This window comes from Corapipo altera, unplaced genomic scaffold, assembly GCF_003945725.1.
Source record: "Corapipo altera isolate COAL_440 unplaced genomic scaffold, ASM394572v1 165, whole genome shotgun sequence".
Lineage (NCBI taxonomy): Eukaryota > Metazoa > Chordata > Aves > Passeriformes > Pipridae > Corapipo > Corapipo altera.
In genome coordinates, this window is record NW_020884954.1 from 2,260,277 (window position 1) to 2,279,678 (window position 19,402).

Sequence of the window (19,402 nt, forward strand, 5' to 3'; positions counted from 1 at the left end):
CAGGAGAGCAGTCCACCAGTGGGATCATCACAACCCGGGGCGGGTTCCCTTTGGCTGGGCTCTCATCAGACCATTTTGGATCACCTTTCCCCCAGCACAGCATGTTTGGAGCTCCCTTGGTCAGGGCTGCCTGCAGTGCTATTTTTCACCTGGTCCCTTTGGCACACTCCCTGGAGTCAGACTCTCCATCTGCAATCCCTTTGGGGTAAGCAGGAAACTCAGGCTGAAACTGGGAACTGCTGTGATGTCCAGAGCTTTAAATGCCTTTTGGATGCCTTGTCAGCAGTGTGCAACAGCATTTGAAAAGCACAGACACTTTTGCAAGGAAAACCTCAAATAGCTGAGGTCTCCAAGGGAAAAAAAAAAAAAACTTTCCTTTTTTTTTTTTTTTTTCTTTTATAATAGGACATTTTGCTTTGGTTTGGATCTGGAGGACAAATCTCATGCCTGCAGTGAAGAGCAGCGAGTGGCCAGGGCGATGGCAGCATCACATTTTGCTACACCTGGATGTTCAGGGCACTTTGGGAAGTCTGGATTTGCAGGGATAAAAATAGCAGAGGTTCTGTTGGTTGTGCTTTTTAAAAAGCCAGCTCTGTTCCTCGGGCTGTTTTCCTGAGTGGCCAGGCAGTCGTGCCAGCCCAACTGTGAAGAGCCTGGACAGAAACAAATGCCAAAGCAGGAGGGAAGGGCATGCACTGATTCTACTGCTCAGGACTTTGCTCCATTAAAACCACGCTCTCAGAGGACACCAGCCGTGCTGGGAGAGGTCTGTGCTGTCCTTACCATCTCTGTCCTTTCCCAAAGGGGATCTGCCAGCAAACAGTTTCAAAGACACTGAACCATTTGGCTGATTACCCGTTTTCAGCATTTTTGTGCTTGGGGCTACCCAGCAGTTCCCACCTTAGAGTGGTGTTGAAATATTAGCAGGGTATGGGCTTGGTTACCCAGAGCCCCAGCCAGCCTCATCTCCATCAGGCAGATTGGAGAATGGAGCTCTTCTGCCCACAGAACAGCAAGGGGGGCTGTCCCATCCCACCAATGCCACAGGCTTTGCACCTGCAGCTCCGTGAAATCAGGCCCTTCCTGATTTTCCAGTGGTCTCCTCAGAGTCGCTTCCTGCATCAGATGAACGTCACCCCACGTCACCTGAGGCCTGGGGCACCTCGTCACACCTCTCCTCTCCTCCAAACCCTCTTCCCAGCATGGCCCAGAACAAGAAGGAAAAGCAAATCCCAGCCACTGGCTCTCCCCAGCTGGTCTGCAATCGGCTGCAGGTTCCTCGGGGCCTCAGAGAAACAAGAAAATGTCTTGGCAATCACGTGTCCTGAACCTGCAGACCTCTGGGAGCCTGTCCATCCACAGCCCTGCTGCTTTCTGAGGCACTGCTCTTGGGCTGGGTCCCGTGTGTGAACCAAACTCTCCAGAGAAGGGCACAGAACAAGTCCCAGCCTTAGAAAGTGGCTCTGGACTGTAAGGACAGGAGTGGGACGAGTCCTGCTCCCTTTTGGCTGGAATAGCTCCCCTGTGATGCATCCCACCCAGGAGCTGGAGACAACATTAATATCAACCCTGTTAAAAAATAAGCAGCCAATGCCACCCTCAGCCACAGCCTTTGGGAAGGAGGCACAGCTCCAGCTCCTGAGACTCCACAGCAACTCCTGGTTCCTTCTGCTCGTGCCCCCTGGGCTGTGCTCGGTGTCTCACGGCACACACAGCCTCCCATCCTCCTGGGGACAACTCCTCGTGTCAAAACAGGGACTCCTCCATGTCCTGGAACCTTCCTACTCTTTCTGTCCTCTCTCTCCACATGCACCTCTACCAGGTGTTCAGCCAACAGCATCTCCCCACCCAAAATTAACGCGTCCGATTAACTGAGGGTTGGCCACTTTCCCTATTTTATTCACCCATTTTTTTTACTACTCTCTGCAGGAAAGAAAATGTAAGTGAACAAGAGTTGCATGAAACCCACCAGCCTGGAGAATTTGTGAGTGAGGGGCAGGGCAAAGGGAGAGCAGGAGATGGAAAACAAAAACTCTTATATGAGCAAAAGGTGAAATGTACTGGCATTTGCAGATTAAACTGTGTGACCATGAAATACTCTCCCTGGGGAACAAAATTCCCGAGGAACCAAACCAGAATATTTTCTCACCAGTTTATAATCTAAGCGCAGCAAAAAGAGAGTAAAATAAGCTTTTAATTCAGTAATTTTTTTTTTTTTTATTGACAGCAGGGTCAGTATTTGGGAAAAGGTGTACTCAGTTTATATGATCCAAGGTGACAAAATGAGGTGATGAAAATTATTTCTGATAGACTCGATTTCCATGGTTCTGATGTTCCCCCTTGAATCCATCCATTGTGTTAGTAAAGGGCCAAGCATTAATACAGCCACTGAGATGTAACCTTCTGCTTTAAAAAGAGATGACTGATTGTGAAATTTCGTTCTTGAAAACTAAAGGATGTCAGCATTTTAGAGTAATAAGTTGGTTTTAAAGTTGAAATTATTACATCTTAGTAAAAAAACCCAAATTTTCACCGTTGTGCAAGCCCAAACTTTTCCTTCTATTTAAGGGAAACATATTTGCCTTTTATCAAAAATACTTTTACCAAAATCACAACAGGGCTCAGCCTTGGAAAATTTTCTGTGACTTTTATATAAACCGTGATTTTCTAAAACTTCACTAGTTCCAAACATTGCCTAAACACCAATTCTCATGGAAACAGTCCAGATGCAGCAAAACCCTCTCGGTAAGTCCCCGTTCACCCAAGGTGACATTCAAGCTGTCAGGATCTGAGGAGCAGCACAATAACCCTGCCATCTCACACCTCGTGCTGGGGCAGGGAGAGCTCAATGACAGCTCTGACAGCGAGAGCAGACAAGCCAAGCAGCGTTTTGCCTCTTTTGCCCGGGGCCGGTGTGGTTTGCCCGGGGCTGTGTCAGGGTTCGGTGTCGGAGAGCCAGGTGAGTGGCACCGAATTGGTGTTCAGTGCTGATCTCTGCAGCACTCCTGGTTCACAACGCTACAATGCAGTAATACCATAAATAGACTGAAGTCCTGCGAAGAAAGAAAAAAAAAAAACAACCAACCCTCTCCCCATCTTCTATGCAAACACGAACGAAAGGCAGTGTATGACAACTGGATCGTTATAAACTACTCGGTTGCCTCCTTAACGTAAAGGATCCAACTCGCTGCAATGCAAGTCCCTGATGGATTAAAGGTGCAGCTGTGTGGACAGAGCCACCTCCACGGTGTGTTTAGCCAGTTCCTCAGCCCAGTCATAAACACAGTACATTTTATTCATACAGTACCTGCCTCATCTGTGTTATTTCCAAAGGCTGCAGCTCTAAGCCAGCAGAGCCCTCACCTCTCCCGCAGCTGAAAGCTCAACTTTCCCGCAGCTCCCGGCTTCGCACGCGGCTCCACGTACCTGCTCTGAGGCTGGAGGTGGAGGAGGAGGAGCCTTCTGCCTCCCGGACTCTCCCAGCAGCCTTTCCAGCGCGAGCCGAGGATGAGTTTCCTTGGGGAAGTCGTACCTCTGTTGCATGCCAGCTGACTAAAAACTCTGCGAGCTCCCAGAGAAGTTTGAAGTCACAGGGAAAAAAAAAAAAAAAATGCTCCCCATAGACCGGTCCTTGAATTCATTCCTTCGCAGTCATGAGCTCTTATATCTTCCCAGGCTGCCCCGAGCACGTGAACACGAACCTCCGTAAGAGTTTGGATGTGTGCGTGTCCCCCGCGCTCCTCTTTATTTTCCATTTCGTTCACTCAGCCTTGGCTTGTTTCCTGCAGTCTCTCAGCTGGTAATTACGCTCCTCTCGCATTGACACATGAAACAGTCTGTGAGCACCACAAAAAATCCCCTCTGCAGGCTCTGGGCACACGTGCCTGTCTCTGAAGTTGGCCGTGCCCGTCCCACATCTGTCAGCCTGCCGAGCCTCAGGGGCTGGGGGAAGCCGGGGCCACTGAGCCCGCTGCAAACCCTGAATTCCAAGTCCATCCACAGGATGGGGTGCACAGGAAAAGGGTGTATGGGAGGGAATCACCACAGCAGGGCAAACACATGGTGTTTGGTGTCCCAGCACCTCAGGTGTGGCTCGTGGCACAGCAGTGGCACGGCCCAACTCACCCCTGGGGGAAAGGATAAATTCAATTTAGTGCTTGAATGGGCAATGACGTAAATGCCTCCTGAAAAGGGCAGGGGGATGGACTGTGCTTTCTTTCCTTTGGGTGTGAAGCTCCTTTTAATTTCTGAAGCAGTGCTTTTGTGGAAATCAGTGGGGGGCTGTCACGGACTCTCTGTGCTGTCTCCTTGTGCTCAGCCAAGCCCTGACACCTGGGCACACCTGGGCACACCTGGGCACACCTGGGCACACCTGGGCACGTGCCCTCCGGCTCTGCAGGTTCGTTTGCGGCAGCACAAACTCCTGGCAGGGTTTTGTCAGCTCCTCAGTGGACCAAACTGAGTCTTGGCTTCACCCCTGGGCCACCCCACCAGGGAGCTCCCACAGGCACCAGGGCCCAAAGAAAACTTCCCACCTTCTCCCCTGGGAGCACGAGGAGCATCTCCACTGAGTGGCCTCCCCCTCGGAGGAGAGGTTTGCCTTCAGCACCACGTGCTTTTCCCCCTTTGCACTTAGATCTGCCAAGATTTTTCACCCCAAAAAAATGGGGTTCTGGCTCCCTTCTCCTGGACAGCATCAATTCTGTCCCACTTCCTAGCATCTGCTTATTAAAATGCAATAAAAGCTCTGTCCCCTTATGCCATGTGTCGAGCAGCTTTGTGAGTTCTGCTAATAAACATGTGCTGGCTGCAGCCCCTGAGTCTCTGCAACAGGTTTGTTCTCTGCAGGACACCAGCTCCTGTGAGACAGAGTCACTCCAGATCTGCACCACAGTGGCAGATTCAAGATGAAAACGCCTCCAGATGTGAAAGATGTGGTTCGTTAAATAGTGCAGTAAACACACGTTTCTCGTGTTGCTGCTGTAAGATTGTAACAGGAATAATCGATTTAACAGTGACATGCACATAATGGTAAAGAAGCAAACAGTAATGGTTTTGTCACTGCACTGGCTATTGCCTGTGTCCACATGCAGCTGCATATTCATACTTATTAAAGACCAAACAGGACGTCTCCTGACAAGAGATTTCAGACTCATATGGAAGCAGAAGGAATTATTCCCACAGATCCTGCTGTTGTTAGACCTCCATCTCTGGAGTGTGGGCAGCAGAAACTTGGGTCAGCCTGTGGCTGATTCCCAGTGACACCTGAGTGAAGGTGCTTCTCCAGTTAATCTCTCCCACTAAAGGTATCTCTCCCAGGGAGGGGTCCCTGGCCTGATCCACACAGACCTGGCCCTTCCCTAGGGCAAGCTGGATGTGTCCAGGTGTGTAGCACTCGGGTACCTGCCCATGGGTGGTGCCCCCACAGCCCTGAGGTCGTTGTGTCCCTTTCTTTCAGCGTGCCTTGAGCAAAGCTGTTCCTGCAGGGTGTAGGAGGGCTGTGCAGAGCAGAGGCAGCCAAACCTGATGCAGGCCCTGAAGGAAACCCAGGAACTACACCCAGCTTGGAGGGAACAGGCTGGTTTGGTGGGGAAGGGTGCCCATGGGAGAGCTCACCCTCGGTGTGGGGAGCCAGGTTACCTGAGAGCACCGAGGTACCCGTGCATACCCCCAGAAAGAGCCCAGGGACTCCAGAGGGACACCACACCCCGAAGGCTTGTAGGATCTTGCCTCCAAAACTGCTTACAAGCAGCAGTTCTGCAATAACTTCTGCTGGTACCTGCCGTGCACAGATCCTACATTCCTCTGTACGAGGGCAGCAGGATGTGGCAAGGGGCAAATCCCACTTCAAAAAAAAAAAAAAAAGGCCACAGGTCAGTGCTGGTCACACAAAGTCAGTCCTGGACCATCTCCTCCCCCTCCAAGCCTCATGGGATTCCCACTCTTCGAAGGCAGAGGTGAACAGGCTTGGTTGGTCGGGCTGGCATGGAGACAAGCAGGGGTGCACGAGCAGAAAGGAAAATTCCCAGCTGCTGAGATGCTCCAAGACATCCCTGCCAGTATAAGCATCATTATCTTGAGCTGACGTTAGCCCAGTTGCTTTTTAGAAATCACACGTAAAAAAAAAAAAAGGAAAGAAAGAGAATTCAGAAGAAAGGAGTCAGGAACACAAGAACTGGCAGGTTTTAATCACTTGCAAAAGATTAGAAGTTGACCATGTGCTCACCTCACACTTAAAATAGGTTATATCATGTCAACAGGATGCCCAGCTCTAATTATAAATGATATTTCCCCAGACTAAACAAAGTTTGATATTTATGCTCCATTTCCTCCAGCTCTGATTATAGCCCATTCCGTAAAAAAAAAAAATACATGAGGAACAAGAGGTCCAAGAGCTTTGCTCTGGCCCCTCTTTTTCTGTTCCTGCTGCTGTTGAGGGAAGTTTGTGGCTGGGATGGGAATGTGATGATGTGTCAAACGCCAGGATTTTGGTTTGGCTTGGGGCTGCTGGTGCTGCTGAGGAGCACAGGGCAGTTGTCCTGGTCACCAGGTCAGCTGTGATTCCTGTCCCACATCACTCTCTTCACGTGGTGCCTGCAGGTCTCAGGTGCTGTGTCTTTAGTTGAACTCACAGAGAAGCTGCTCTTGGCACCTCCCTGGACCAGGCTTGGCTCAGTCCCTCTGATACCCACTGTGACCTTCCTCAGGCCCACCTCACCTCGGGCCATGAAGGCACTGGCACTGCAAGATCCACATCTGTGGGGTGCTTGGGGGGTGTTGTACATCCCTCGGAGTGGCAGATGTTGTGGAAACTCCTGGAGTAAGCAGGAACCACTGCAGGATACAGTTGAGGTGGCAGTGGTGATAGGGGTCTTCTGCAGAGTGAGAGACCACAGAAGATAACACAAATAAATTGGAGGGGGAGAGGGGGGAAACGATGCCCCAGGTGTGGGGGGTCCTGGGGTGTGCAGCAGCGAGGTAGAAAGGGAAAAGGGAGAGGGAAAACACATGGGCAAAACTCCCAGGCAAGTAAACTCACATCACAGGAGCTGCAGAGTCCCACGGTCTGGGGGGAGTTGAAATGGGGCAAATGGAATTTGTGTTTGAATCGTGGAGGGCCAAAACTGTCTCCAGGGTCCCTTGATTTTATTTTCCAGCCCCTGTGGGCCTTGGACATACACCACTGCCCAGAGAGCCCTCGAGGTGCCAGGGGAACATCTGGAGAAGGCAGGAATAAGGGCAGAGACCTCCTGCCTCGCCCTTGCCCTGCCAGCTCAGGAGGCTGAAGGCAGCCTGCAGCCAACCCAGAGCTTCCAGGTGTTTCTGGGCTTGTTCTGCCCCTCGCTGCCATCCCCAGGGACATCTTCTAGCCCGGGTTTGAACGTCCCAAAGCTTTATCAGCAGGAAAACTGCGCTCCATGGATAAACCTGGTTTATCTTGAAATGCAAACCCGGTGAGACTGATGTGGTTTCTCCTGCAAATATTTCTCCTGCCTCTGCTCCACCACTGCAGCAGCAGGAGGATTGATGAATCAGGCGGTGCCAAACAAGCTGCAGAACAATTTTCTCTGTTGACTGCGCTAATGGGGTTAAAGAGCATGTTTCTCTCTAAATCTCCTGCTCCATTTAAAGTGTGAAATGTCATCCATTCTTCTTCTGTCTTTTCGTTTCCTTTTCGTGGGAGAATGGAGAGGAAAGTTGGTCTCCCCCCCTGGCGTTTTCAGTCCCTGCTACTGAATCAGACCTTACAAAAATGAGTTTAAGTTATCAACCACCACTGAAATAATCAATTTTCCCTTTTTGTTGTCCCTTCTTTCCACCTCTTTACTGTGTTTCCTTTGGCTAAGTGGTGTCTTACTGCAGGGAAGCTGTAGTGAAAGGATTACTGGCATTACATCTACAGGGCCTTGAAGCTGATCATGAGACAGGTAATTTTCAGCTCTTGCAGAAAAGGATTTCACCACAGTTGGTTCAGAGTGTGATCTACCCTGTGTTTTGCTCCTTCTGTGTTGAATTTTTTTGGCAAATACTGAAAAGAAAATAAGTTTGCAATAATCCTAGGGAGAGAAGAAATGAGTTAGAAATGCTCTAATTTTGTCATGTTCCCTAAACCCTTTGATCCTCCCCATAACAAACCCCTTGTTCCATCACTAGGTCATCTCTTTTTTTTCTTTTTTTTTAATAGTTCACAGGTGGATTCTGAGTTATTTCCAAAATGTCTTTGCTTCCTGCAGAGTGTGTCAGCTTTTCTGGAACAGTGTAACTTCCACCTCCAGTGATGTATTTTGGATTTTTTTTTTTTTTTTTTTTTTTTTTTTTTTTTTTTTTTGTATGAAGGAAAAAGATTGAAACCCTGACTTAAGCCCTGAGCATGGTCCTTGCTGTGCTGGCACAGTCTGTCATGGTGCAGTGCTCCAGGTAGAACACACTGCTGGAGCAGAAAGGGACCTGCACCATCCAACAACCCCTCTGGACCAGAGAATGGAGCAGGGGGTACATTGGGCAGGTGTTGGAGTTATTTCAGTGGAGGGAGAGAGCAGGCACGGGGCAACAACCTGAAGGAAACAATCCTGCTTATGTGTCTGATTTTTCCAAATGCTGAAAATCTAATTTGCTGCTGAACATCTTCTGGGTTTCAGAGGTGGGAGGCAAAAACTCAGCAAAACCTTTGGAACCAGTGCACAGGCTACACTTGCAAGAGGAAGTTCAGTGCTCTGGAGTGGTGACATACAGGGAACACAGAAGCACAGATAATTGTGCTCAAATATGCATCACCAGCCTGCTGACAGGTAGAAGAAGTGATGGCAGCAGCTTTGAAGAGCTGGGTAAAGTCCTGGTCTCCTTCTTCTCGTAGACATTTGTAACCCCAGAGTGATGTCACGGGTGAAAAAGATGAGGTAGCTCTGATCAAATGCAGGCAAACCTGCAAGGTGGGTATCTGTCAGAGGAGCCACTGATTTTGATATCCTGCACAGCCCATGGAGGGAAATGGAAGCCCTTCTTGCCTGTGATTCATCTCGTTCTCCAGCAGATGAGTCACCCACAAGGAGCTCCAGCTTTCTCCTGGAGCACGAAGGGAGTGGTGAGTGACTAACTCAGACACAGATTCAGAATTAAGGGAAATGAGTCCCTCTTGCAGTCAGGAAACAGAGAATGGGATTTTTTTTTTTTTGCTGGTTGTGAGTGTATCTCCTGCTGGTGTACATCCCAGCTTTCCAGCCCAGGCTGGGCACATCAATCCCTTAAAATACTTCCCAGGTTTCCTTGAGAGAAGCCACTCGGGGATGGTATCTCTGGAGGTGTTACACATGTGATAAGTGATTCTGCCATTCTGCTGTTGCTTTGAGGGTCTGACATCCATCACCCCCTGAACAGAATTCCTCCCTCAAGAGCCTCAGTGAGACCATCACCTCGGACACAAATGTAAAGATCATTGTTAAGAAATTGGGATGCAGCTCCTGGGGTTAGATTGTATCTCCTTTTCCTCCTCAGGTCAAAGGCACTGTGTTTTACACAAGGATCCTTACAGACCTCTTGACCCATCCTATCCAGGAGGTTTGTCTCTGCCATATCCATCAAAGAGGTTCCAGCCACAGCAGGGAGGAAGTTTCTCCCCTTTCACTTGTGACACTCCCCGTGGTTACCCCACAGTGAATCGCTCCCAGCTCAGCCCATTTCATCCCTGAAAGATGCAGAGAATTTCCAAACAAACAAAGCAAACAAAACAAATAAAACAAACGAAACAAAAAACAGCCATCACACTGTGCCATAGGAGGTTGCTGTAAGGTTGTTGAGATTCAGGATGAAAACTTTTTAGCAGGGCCTGCTGCACTAGAACAAGGGGTAATGGTTTTAAACTAAAAGGTGGTTGATTTAGATTAGATATTAGGAATAATTTTTAAATGAGAGTGGTAAAACACTGGCACAGGTTGCCCAGAGAGGCTGTGGCTGCCCCATCCCGGGAATTGTCCCAGGCCAGGCTGGATGTGATTCTGAGCAGCCTGGTCAGGTAGAAGATATCCCTGCTCACTGCACGGAGGGTGGGCCTGGTCCCACCCAACCCAAACCGTTCTGCCGTTCTATGGCAAGAGAGTCCTTGGAGATGATCGGAGAAATCAATGGTGATGTTTCCTGGCCGCTGAACGATTTGCTCATTGACACGTACAGGGGACACAAAGGACAACTGGGTTTTTTTCGTATTCTTTGCCTGCCCTCTCGTGGTGAGTGGGTGCTGAGTCCGTGCACTCACACACTTATCTATACACAGATGGATGTAAATATGGATGTACATCTGCATGTTCACACTGATATACCCGTCAGAAAATGCTTTTATCTGAATTGTACCTTGAGTTTGACGCCACAGAAGCGAGCAGTAGTTAATTGTTGTCGCTGGCTGCAGCTGGTCTTTTTTAATGCTGGAAGGCTTTCCTGTGATTGTGTTAAAATTTGATTCAGATAAAATATTACAGGATGAAAATAATAGGAGTATAGTGGAATATTTGTTCCAGCTTAGAGAGACCAGCAAGGTCTTCATGTGTCCTTTTCCTCTCTATAAATAAACTCTGATGAAACTGGGTGAGCTGTACAAAATCAAGAGCAAAACGGTTTTCCAGTTCTTGCAGCAGATACAGGGCAGCATAAAAATAACTTCCACAGCGTGGATGTGCCTTTCCCTACACAATGCCAGTGTGGGAGAGCAGAGGGGCACAGAGGGGAAGGTGAAGGCTTGGAGGAGATATATTCACTCACCTCTGGGGTTTATTTTCAGGTCAGCCAGGGCTCAACATCGTATTTGCACTCATTTCCCCTTTTAGCTGCAAAGAGCAGGGGGATTTGCCACGCAGCCCTTCACAGCTCCTAGGAATGTGTCCAGCGCCTGGGTGGGGGGTACTGGGGACAAATCCTTCCCTGTGAGGGTGGGGAGGCAGCGGCACAAGCTGTGCGTGTGTGCCTGTGCCGTCCGTGGCAGTGCCGATGTGCCAGGGGGTGGCACTGTGAGAGCACAGAAGGAGGAGACTCCTGCGTGCAAACAGGGAGCCTGCGGAGTTCCCGCAGCTGGGATGCCCGGAGACTTCAACATCCTTTATCCCGCAGCCCAGGAGATCTCCAGAGAGTCCTGGGGCTGGGGTTTAATTTTATTTCTGTGCATATCTCTGGGCGAATTGAGGAAATTAAAAAATAATGACTTTAACTGCCGATTTTTTTAGCTAAGCAAAAGGAAAAACCAAACAGCGGTTCTGGGTTCCCTCTGCTCGCAGATTTGTAGGAGCTGGGGTTGCCCCCCCGCACCTTGAACGGGTCCCGTGGTTTCCTGCAGCCTCGGTGTCCCCATCTGCCAGGTCAGGGCTCTGCAGAGGAGTTGTCCCGTGAATCAAGTCACTGCCACTCACCTCTCAACCCACCCCCCGAGAAACCCCCCAGCCCTGCCTGTAAATTTGGGGGTGCTCACCTGAACAGCCCCCCGGAGGCTGCACAGCACAAAACTGCCTGTGCTTCTGGGAATGCCCAAACCCCTCAGCCCCCTGGAACAGGATGGCACGTGCCTGGTGCACAGGAAAAACACCAGGAGGACAGGGAAGGAAGGGGCCATTGTCCCCCTGACCCCACATCCCTCTCTGTTCTTGTTTTTGCTGCCTGAGCTCTGGGAGTGATTTATGTAAAACTCACATTCTGTAGGGAAATGCATTTTTGCGGCATCCAAATACAGATTAGATCCAGCTGTGTCACTCAGCATGTTCACAGCTTATCCATTTATTAATCTGCCCTTATTCCACTGTTTTGTTGAGAACTGATTGTGCACACTCAGTGAAACTGTGGAGCTGAGGAGTGACATCCAGCCTTTTATCTCCTTAGAGAGAAACGGGCATTTTCCTACCCAGATCCTTTGAAATTCAAAATCAATGGCGTGGTCAACAATCTTTGAAACTGGGGCAAGCTGGGATCGTTATTCCCAAAGCATTTGTTTGCTCCTGTGTGGGATCACACCCACCCAGGGAGCAGGGTGGAGGGGAGGAAGATGAGGTGAATGCAGAGCTGATATGGGGGTGAATCACGCCAAAGGCAGGAGCAGGGGATGCTTTCCAAAACCAGCAAAGGGATCTACTGGAGGAGAGAATGGGGCTCTGAGCAACCTGGTCTAGTGGAAGATGTCCCTGCTCATTGCAGGGGCTTGGACTAGGTGACCTTTAATGGTCCCTCCTAACCCAAACCATCCTGTGATCCTATGATTTTGTGATGCTCTGATTCTGTGGATGGTTTTAAACAGGTGTGCAGACATGTTATTAATTTCCTTTAAGGAAAAATGAAATAAAGAGAGTAAACATTAATTCAGATAGCGTCAATGTAAGAATTTTTTTACATAAATTAATGCTTCACTGAATCTTTTCTCTTTAACTCTAGCATCTGTGAGGAAAATGAAAGTATTTCCCAGTAAGGCATAATTAGGAGAATGAAAACCCTTGCTGTACTCTGGGACACCCGCAGGGCACAGCAGTGCTCATGAGTTTATTTACAGTTGGACAAAACGTGGCTCCAGGATGACGCCCCACATCTGCAGAGCGGCCCAAAGTGTAACATCTCTCCACAGAACAAGTCCCCTGGAGCTCCTCATCATGTCAGAGCTGCAAAATAAAATACAGTTGAAAGGCTTTAATGTCTTTAAAGCTCCCACTCGTGCTCTCTAGGACCCAGGCCAGCTGATGCTCGGGCTCCCTGAGGCTTCAGCACACTCCAGCCCCAGCTCTGCAAGCTCTGATCGTGCTGTCCCTGGATGTTAATTATTCTGAAAAACACTCCTAAAACTCCAAAGATCTCCAAGTCACTGAGAGACCAATTTGCACTGTTTTCAGTGGCGTTGCCACCCGAGCGTGAGAATTAGGATTTCAAAACAAAACCAGTATTTCCAGACAAATGAAAATGTTTGGAAACGCAGCTTCTCCCGAATGTTTACAGGGAGGATCTTTAACACGAGCAGCCAGGGACTCCACCGCGAGGGGCACTTGGATGCAATCGGAAATTCAAGTGGGGAAACTGCTCCGGCAGCCACAGGATCATAAAACCACGGAATTGTTTGGGTTGGAAAAGCCCTCGGAGATCATGAAATCCAACCGTTCCCCCAGCGCTGCCAAGGCCAGCACTAAACCCATGTCCCCAGGTGCCACATCCAGGAAAAGCTCCCCGGGAGCATCCCCTGGGAGCAGGGCAGCAGCTCGCACAGGATCCAGAGCAGCAGCTCTGCCCCTTGATTTATTGCAGGAGTTACACACTTCCCACTAAGGATAACACTAAGGAAGGGGGAAACCTTGTTACAGCTCCAAAGGACAACCGAGTTATCGCTGCCACTATTCTGTTAACAGGAAAATATTTTTCAGGCTTAATTAAGTGCTTCAATTTGATTTACTTTTTTCTATGGGGGTCGAGGATGGAAAAATATGACTGTAATCCATGTCAACGGGCTCCAAGGGATGAGAGTTTGATGTACTGTGTCTGAAAACAAGTTCAAATCGATGCTAATTTTAAGGAGATTACATGCTGGCAATTTTATTTTGGTACAATAAATTATCTTGGGTTTTTAATAGCCTGGCATTTTTTAATACAAATGACATCCTCGAAGCTCACCAGTTTAGAAACAAATAACAACAGGGATGAGAAATGGAGAAGGTTAGATTAGACGAGAGGTAGAGAGCAAACAAAACATCAATTGTATTTAAATCTCGGGGTGGCAGAAAATCTATTTATTTGTAATATTAAGTGGATCTCTCCTATATGGTTATGGAGATGATTTTCTGGGTGAAAGGCAAAACAATCTGAAAATTACCAGAGATTTAATAAAGTTTGGAAATTGCATGAGATCAACCATCACTCTGAGCTACTTGTGGCCTTACAAAAAACATTTCCAAGTAAGCTTTATTCCCCCTCTCTTGAATTAGGATAAGGAAACCGAGAAAAGGCATAAAAACTTAATTAAGCATCATTTCTCCTTCTTTTTTTAGCCTAAACCTAACGAAAATAAGGGTGGTTTTTGGTTTTTTTTTTTTTCTGCTGAACATTATCTTAGTTTTGATTTGCCCAGTGTTAGAGAAAATAGATAAATTCCCAGGGAATTTGTGCCCGTGAAAGGGCAGCAGCTCTTTTGTGGCTTGGATAGAAGTTGTTGGAAGTTTCCAAAATGCTGCTCTATTTTTCCACAGCAAACAAGCATATTCCATAGGGTTTGGGCAGAACAGTCCTTTCCAATCTGCATGAGATCTTTATGAGCAACAAAGGGAGTATTTTCTATAGAGAAGGAAGAAAATCTTTGTACCTCAGGAACCTTAAATGCTCGTAATGTGAAATAAATGGAAAAGTACAGCACACTTTGTCCTACCCTTCCTGGAGAAACCCAAAAAAGGATCCCAAGTTTATGTGAATAATGCAACTGTAGAGCTACATTATATAAAATAAAGATCAGTGAGGGCTGCCACACGTTGTGTCCCCCTCCATCTAAGCTGAACTCACTAACACACACTTATTTCTACTTTTTTATTACAGTGTCTTTGAACGTCATGGAACATTTCTCACCGTGGTAAAAGACATGATGATGACCTCCATCAGCCCAAAAAATTGCAGTGAAAATTATTATCATTAGTATTTCATGTACTAGGAAATGACCTGGAAGTCAAAAGAAATTCTATGTTTTCATCTGAGTCCCTTTCTAAAATAATTCAGATTTATTTGAGTAAAATTTGCAGCAGTGTGGCAGCCTCGTGTTGTTTATTATTTCAGTGCTCTGGTAAATTTGTTGCCTTTGGAGTTCTGTTTGCTTCCCCTGAACTGGGGCATATCCTGTTAACGTATTCCAGCCTATTCTGACGATTTTTTTTTTTTTTTTAGTAGACTTGCTGTAATATTTATGATTTTCTGGTTTGGTTTCTATCCTCCAGTGACTAAATCACTGATGCACTAAATAAAGCTGTGAATGTGCTAAAAAACCCTGAAAATATACTAAATAAAGCCATGGATGCACTAAATAAGGCTGAACTAGAGCAGTACCGTGTTTCTTTACACTTTCCCCCACCACGGAGGATGCATTATTTTAATTCCTCCATTTAAGACCTTCAGGGGTGACAGAAATTACTTTCCCTACAAATGACAAAGGTGACCCTGGACTCTGTTGCTCCCGGGTAAGAAAACTGCAAAATCACTTGACAGGACTGCAGAACAGTGGGAAAAGTTAAAGGTAATTAAAAATGGAGCGTGGACAGCTGGGTGAAACCATGTTTGTGTGCAACCACCTCTGATATCCAACAGCCTGAGCCCCAGGCTCCTGCACTAGGAAAGCCAATATGAAGCAACACACAATAAACCACCATGAATTGTCAGTGCTATCAAGCATCAGAAAGTGGGATTGTTCATTCAGAGCTTATTTAATTCCTTTTTCCTCCAGAGTAGGCCAACAGCCCAGTGCAAATCTCTGCCCCGTGGCCTTTGGGTCTGGGAGAGCCAAAATCTCCCTGCAGCACAATGACCCACCACTTCTGGTTTGGTGTTTTCAGTTTTCATTGAAATCCTCCCCCTAACAAAGTGTTCAGCAGTGAAGACCCGTTCATAACAACCAGCAAAATGTTCTTTTTGTATTATTCTCACTGTTAAAAACTTAAGCCTTATTTCCAGCTTGGTGTAACTCGTTTCCCACCACAGGATGCTTTTTTTGGTTTTTTGTCTGACACCAGATCCCTGTTGCCCAGGTACACTCACATACAATGATCCAACTCTTCCCTAGCAAATGGGTGTCCAGAGGCTCTGGCTGTAATACACACTTTCCAAACTTCCAACCATTCTCAGGATTTTTCTGATGTTTTAACATCTTTGTGTTTTAACATCCTGTTTAAAGGATAACCATAAAAACTCTGTGTAATAATCCTGTATTGGCTGCAGCATCATGAAACAGAGATTATCACTACCCAATGCCTCCAGCACTCCTCTCCTGACATGTGTAAGATTGTTTAACCATGATTTGGACTTGTGTCCCCTCTTGCAGGCTGCAGGATCTCTGGTTGGAGCAGGGAGGGTGGAGAGGCTTGCAACCAGCACGCAGAATAATATCACATAACTGCCAAGATGGGACACTAAACCCCTTTCCACTTCCCTCACTCATCACATCTGACAATACAATAATTTTGCCTAAGAGCTAGAAACCATTTTCAACTAATATTATTTGTTATCTGCAGCAATAGCATTATCCTAATATCCAGAGAGTCAGGCAGCTGCCTCGTACAAGGCATTGCATTCCCATAATGTGTTTTCTGCTCCAAAGCTTCGTCTCAGTTTTATATGAAACAAAAAATAGATGAGAATTACATCAAGCAGAAGAAGCTGCAGGCTCTGAGCACCAGTTTTCCAGGCTTGGGTGGGCTCAGCTTCTTTTTCTCCTCGTTACTTGACCACATCTGCAGGTAGTGAAGGCCCCCCCCCCAGTCCCACCTTATAGTGAGCAAATCTAAATTGTCCTGCCCCAGTTTGCTTAAATTACACACAAAAATGCTTTAGCAATGTGGAAATGCACACCTCTGCTGGTTCTTTGCTGCTGAGAAACTCGGTTTCCATGTTTCTGAGGGAAATCTGTTTGCTCTGACATCGTTTGGTATTGGACGTGACTGACACAGTTGTTTTCAGAAACAGGTGGGTTAGAAAAAATAGTTTATTTGCTTTGATTTGCGAATGCTCTTAGAGCTTGTGAGAACTTTTGTCATTGCTGCTCCTGCTTTCGACAGAGCTGAGACAAAGTGTTATTTTTGTACCTTGGAGTGTGGATTATTTATAGAGACAGCCTGGGCTCTGCCAGCACACCGTGATTGCACTGGGTGAGTGAAATAAGGAGTGACATTCAGAGATGCTGCCTCCTGATAATAATACAAAGCACTCAGATGAAAATATTACTTATCAGCACTCATGACGGAAACACAGGTTTATAAATTGCTACAGCTTCACTGAGTTTACTGAGAACCTACCAGGGCAAGAGGATAATTTATAACAATAATAATAATAAAGTGGTATTTGTTCAACAGAGAAGAGAGGTGAGTCCTCGTGTTTAAAATGACTGCAGCAATAGCATTTTTTTTTTTAGCCATGCATAGTTCTGCAAAAGCCAAAGCATTTACAAGGTTGTTTCTCTGAGAGAGAGCAAGCAGTTCCTCCTCCTCTCTCCTACCATCAAAGCACCTGGGAACTCTGCCAGGGGAATGCTAACATGTCTCAGTTCTCCCTTTGAGGCAGTTTTTGTGGTGTCAGATGTAACGGTGAAGAAATGGTCAGAGCACGTGGAGGAGCCTGCAGCAGTGAGCTGGCTGGGCATGGGCAGTGCCAGGCAACACCCCTGCTGCCAAGAAAACCCCACCCACGGCTGTGCCGTGCCTCTGGATCGCTCTGCTCTCACCCTGATTACCCATTACCTTCACTAATCCTTCTCTAATGCATAATTGCTCCGTGTTCTTGTACTTGACGGAAATTCTGGATTAGTTTGATTAACACCACTTTGCAGTTACTGAGGTATGCTCAGGAGCTTTAAAGCTTACACTGCATTGCGAAAACCCAGAGTAATTTGTTCACTTCCAGGAGGTTCCTGGTCTCCAGATTCTGCCCTGTGCCCACCAGACATTATCTTAGCCCAGCCCTTCCCCCTTTCAGTTTAAAGTTAATCCCTCCAACCAAACTGTGATGCTACATCTGTTCACGTCCGTAAGAAACCTCCTGAACACAGTGAGTTTTAATGACATGGCAACAGTCACTGTTCTGCTCCACTGGCTGCCTGTATAGGCCACTGCCCTGGGAAAAAGAGGAATGATCTGTGCCTGACTGCAGCCAGTCCACCAGGGACCAGCGTGTTCCTTGGTGCTGTAACACCCACTTCAACCCTTCGGCTGCTTCAAACGTGAGTCCAGCCAGTGTAAAGATAATTTTGACATCAGCCCTTTAAAACACTTGCTTGGGAATACACGTTGTTGTTACTAAATGCTTCCTGGCAGGTGGTTGGGATTGACCTGTCCCTTCACCTCCCTCTCGCTCCGAGTCCTCCAAAGCAGCACGAGAGTTTCCACCCTCTGCTGTTCCTGCGGGAATGCACCAACAAGGGGCTGGTGCATCCACCACCAGCCACTCAAAACTGAGTGACACGGGAAGCTCCACTGAATTACTGGATACACCACAATAAATGGCATGCTCGGGTCTTTCAGCCCGAGCAGGAAACTGGTTCCTGCATGAATAACACGGGGACAAGCTGGTGCCCAGGGTGGGTGCCAGGGGTGCCAGCTCTCCCTGTCTTCACAGAATCACACAGTCACAGGAGGGGATGGGTTGAGGGGATCTTAAAGTTCATCTCGTTCCACCCCCTGCCATGGGCAGGGACACCTTCCACTAGAACAGGTTGCTCCAATTTGGCCTTGGACACTTCCAGGGATGAAGCAGCCACAGCTTCTCTGGGCCGACCTGTGCCAGGGCCTCCCCACCCTCACAGCCAGGAATTCTTTCCCAATATCCCATCTCTCCCTGCCCTCTGGCAGTGGGAAGCCATTCCCTGTGTCCTGTCCCTCCATCCCTTGTCCCCAGTCCCTCTCCAGCTCTCCTGGAGCCCCTTTAGGCCCTGGAAGGGGCTCTCAGCTCTCCCTGGAGCCTTCTCTTCTCCAGGTGACCCCCCAGCTCTCCCAGCCTGTCCCAGAGCAGAGGGGCTGTGCCATCAGCTCCCAGCCTGGGCCTGCTGGGTTTGCTGCCTGGTGTCAGAGGGTGCTGTCGCTCACATTAATTGTTAATTGCTCAGCTCACACACCGGCTCTGGGGAGATAAGCAGGGAGGAAGAATATTTCCATCTCCTGCTTCTACTAATTTTTACACATAGATGCTGATAAGTCTTTTGTCCCAGTGACATCTTGTGTGGGGAAAAAAAAAAAAGGAACAGCTTAGCCAGCCCATGTACTAATCAGCACATATTTGTCATGTAAATTGATACAAGAATTCATTTTCCCCTTTTGCTGTCTCCCCTTTTGTGTTTCTCCGCTCCTGAACACACAGAGTGCACAGCTCATTTCCGATTCTGATACAGCTGTCTGCAGGGGAATTATTTCTGTCTCGTTTTTAGGTTTTAGTCATTTTCATATGCACAAGCCACTCTTTCATTCATATATATACATATATATAATAATTTATATGATGTGGTTTGCAGCTTGAGATTTCTATTAAACCTTTTTGCCAGGACGAGGCTGGATGGGGTTTTGAGCCACGTGCTCCAGTGGAAGGTGTCCCTGCCCCAGGCAGCAGGGGTGGAATGAGATAAGCTTTGAGGTCCCTTCCAGCCCAAGCCCTTCCATGATTCTACATTTGATCACTTATTTCACTCATTTGCTTCTTTAGCACCCAGAACCTTCTTTCTGGC